The following is a 4,094-nucleotide window of genomic DNA, read 5'->3' on the forward strand; positions in this document are numbered from 1 at the left end:
AAAGTGAAAGAATTCACAATTTCTTTCATTTGTCTAGTGATCAATTCATTCTTGATCCAACATGTGTTTCATATTTTGGTAAAAATATCCTTACTATCAAGTTCATTACAAACTGAATTATGATATGGTATGATAGTTTTGTTTGATAATTCTTATATATCACTACTCATAGAGCGGTGTTATATTGGCTAATAATTTATTCACTACTATATACATATATTCTATGCAAAAAAATGAATCGAAGTTGGATGTATGAACGACTTGATCCTTCAAGGAGACTTAGCAAACAATTCATTATTGGAGTGAGTGAATTTGTTTCAAAGGCAATGGATCAAACTTTTTATACTTTAGAAGGAGGGATAAGGTGTCCTTGCATAAAGTGTGTCTGTGAGAAAATTCTTCCACCATCACATGTGAGGGCTCATTTGCTACGATATGGTTTTAAACCTAAATACACACTTTGGGTTTAACATGGAGAAGAGATGTCAAGTGTGGACAATGTTGGTTATGCATCCAGTAACTATGGAAGAATGAAACTTGTTGATAACATTGGTTTAATGACCAATATGGTGTATGATGCATACATGCAAGAAACAGACATAACAAGTCATTATGATCACATGGACAACGACGGTGCATATGTAGAAGAGTCACCTAATGCAGAAGCCCAAAGGTTCTATGATATGTTAGCAGCTGCAAATGAACCCATTTATGATGGTGTCACCAAGTCAAAATTATCAGTAGCCATCAGACTACTAGCAGCTAGAACGAATTGGCATACACCTGAAAAATGTTTAGACCATTTCATAAAATTGTTAGTTGATGTAGCTCCCAAAGATAATTGCATACCAAAGAACTACTACGAAGCTAAAAAAATTCTGTCAAGTCTTGGATTAAAAGCCCAAAAAATTGATTGTTGTGAAGTTGGATGCATGTTATATTACAAGGATGACAACCATTTAACTGAATGCAAATTTTTTCATCTTCCTCGGTATTTTCCTCCTAAAGGTGACAAGGGAAGATACAAACAAATTCCAAGGAAGAGAATGTTTTATTTGCCAATCATCCCAAGATTACAAAGACTGTATGCATCAGTAGAATTTGCTAACCAAATGAGATGGGATTTTGAAAACAAAAGAGAAGATGGCATACTACGACATCCATGTGATGGGGAAGCTTGGAAGCACTTTGAAAAGATATATTTGAATGTTGTTGTTGACCCACAACATGTGAGACTTGGTTTATATTCTGATGGGTTCACTTCTTATGTCCAAGCTTCAACATCCCCATATTCTTGTTGGCCTGTATTTCTTACTCCTTATAATTTGCCCCCTGGAGTGTGTATGACCAAACCATATATGTTTCTAACTAGTCTCATACTTGGCCCAAGTAACCCAACTAAAAAAATAGATGTCTACTTGCAACCTCTTATTGATGATCTTAACCAATTGTGGAATGAAGTTGTAATGACATATGACATCTCTACAAGAGAAAACTTTGCCATGCGAGCTTGCTTGATGTGGACAATCAATGATTTTCCAGCTTATGGCATGTTGTCAGGATGAGGGACTAAAGGGAAATTATCATGTCTTCATTGTATGGAGGACACGAAAGCTTTTACATTACCACATGGTGGTAAAAGTAGTTGGTTTGACTGTCATCGTCGATTCTTGCCTACTGATCATCCATTTAGGATAAGCAAAAGGAGATTTATGAAAAACAGGACTGAGTCGGATGGGCCTCCTAATTTCCTAAATGGAGAGCAATTGTGGGAATTTATTCGAGACTTTCCAAAGGTGATTGATGGTCCATTTGATACCTTATTAGGGTATGGACAATATCATAATTGGACAAAAAGATCAATATTTTGGGATCTGCCATATTGGAAACACAATTTGATAAGACACAATCTTGATGTCATGCACATTGAAAAAAACTTTTTTGATAATGTCTTCAATACTATGATGGATGTCAAGGATAAAACAAAGGACAATCACAAGGCAATAATGGATGTTGCTGAATTTTGTGGACAAAGTGACTTTGAATTAATTCAATTACGAAATGGGAAGTTAGGAAAGCCAAAGGCAAACTACACTTTCACAAAAAAGATGCAAAATCAATTTATAAATGGATTACATAGTTAAAAGTGCCTGATGGATATGCCTCTAACATTTCCAGGTGTGCAAACATTGATAAATGGAGTATGCATAGTTTGAAAAGTCATGATTGTCATGTCTTCATGGAGTGTTTACTACCAATTGCATTTCGTTCATTACTATAATTTGTTTGGAATGCAATAGTTGAAATAAGTCGATTTTTCAGAGATTTATGTTGTAACTCTTTGAGGATGGATGATTTAATTCAAATGAAAGCTAATATATATATATATATATATATATATATATCATTATATGTAAATTGGAAAGAATCTTCCCACCAGGTTTCTTTGATTCAATGGAACACCTGGTTATTCATCTTCCTACTGAGGCAATACTTGGTGGTCTTGTCCAATATAGATGGATGTATCCATTTGAAAGGTAATCACCCAATCCTCAGTTTTATTGTTCATAATTATTGTTCAATACTTAAAATTTAACATGTGGTGTAGGTTGATGAGAGATGCAGAACGATCAGTGGCTAATTTAGTAAGGGTAGAAGGTTCAATATGTGCATTCTACTTACACTGTGAAATAACTTATTTTTGTTCTCATTATTTCCAACATGTAAGCTTGTTGTCAAATACAAGTTTGATAAATGATCCTCGGACTAGTTCAAATGAGGGAGTTGAATCAACATTGTCTGTTCTCAACAAATGTGGTCGTCCTAGTGGATCATACAAAGAATATTGGCTAAATGATGATGTATATCGTTCTGCCCATGTACATATCCTCATCAATTGCAATGAAGTTAAACCAATACTTGAGTAAGTTAACAACAACACAATCGTTCTGCCCATGTTTAAAGTGCAATTTATGACTGATTACTTATTTATTTCAATATTGTTCTTGCAAGTTAGCAACAACACCGAAGACGGTTCAATGAATATACATAGACATTTTCCATAATGGTTTAAAAACTATGTAAGTATTATTTAATTTAACAACTAAGTAAGTGTTACTGAATTTAACAACTATGTAACTATTTCATAGGTTTCTGATGAGAGGAATATGGTGATTGACCCAAACATGAAAGCATTAGCTTGGGGACCTAATTCATCTACAACATCGTGGAACATGTACTTCGTTAATGGATACAAGTTCCATACAAAGTCATGGAGTGAAGGCAAGAATGAGGACAAAATGACTTCTTTGACGTCATCAAACATATTTATGAATTAGAATATCTTGGTTTGAGTAAGAAGATTCCTCTTTTCTTTTGTGATTGGTTTGATCCAACCAATAATAGAGGCACCAAAGTTCATTCAGAATATAACATTGTAGAAATCAAAATGAGTGGAAGATATATTCCATATGATCCCTTCATTCTTCCACAAAAAGTAAGACAAGTTTACTATGTGCCTTATCCAAAGATATGTAGGAACTTGCGTGGTAGGAGCGTGGCAATCACAACAAAACCCCGAGGTCATGTTGAAGTTGATAACATACAAGATGATTTACCTTATCAGTTTGATGAAATGCCTAACATGTTACCAATTACAAGAATTGAGGAAGTAGAAGGCTTAGCTGGCACATTAATTGTTGAACTCGTCAATGATGATGTTATCGAAACAGTATGTGATGATGATGATGAAGATAAGGTCAATGAATCAAGTCAAGATGATGAAGAACACGATGATAATGACATGAACAATTGGGACTTTGAAAATATTTATGATTAATGTATAATATATTTTTTATTATTTGACAACTAATATGAAAATGTACCCAACTTAATTGATGATGCCATTTTTTTTTCAGGAGAAATGCCTAGGACTAGAGGAAGGGATGGTTCTGTTATCAAACATAACAATACTAGGTTTGGAGTTCACACATCTATGCATGGTCGTCTTGCAATAGAACTAGGGTAAGTTTATGATCACATTGAACTTTATTGTGAATTGTTTGCTATACTTCATGTTTAACATTTTGGTTTGC

The 4,094-nt window shown here is 34.1% G+C and overlaps 1 pseudogene; it reads left to right on the forward strand.

Moving 5' to 3' along the window:
* Positions 1–224: 224 nt before the first annotated feature.
* Positions 225–2,927, forward strand: LOC150028808 (uncharacterized; annotated as a pseudogene).
* The last annotated feature ends 1,167 nt before the right edge of the window (positions 2,928–4,094 follow it).

Source organism: Phaseolus vulgaris, chromosome 3 (assembly GCF_051622355.1).
Source record: "Phaseolus vulgaris cultivar YP4 chromosome 3, ASM5162235v1, whole genome shotgun sequence".
In the NCBI taxonomy this organism is placed as follows: Eukaryota; Viridiplantae; Streptophyta; class Magnoliopsida; order Fabales; family Fabaceae; genus Phaseolus; species Phaseolus vulgaris.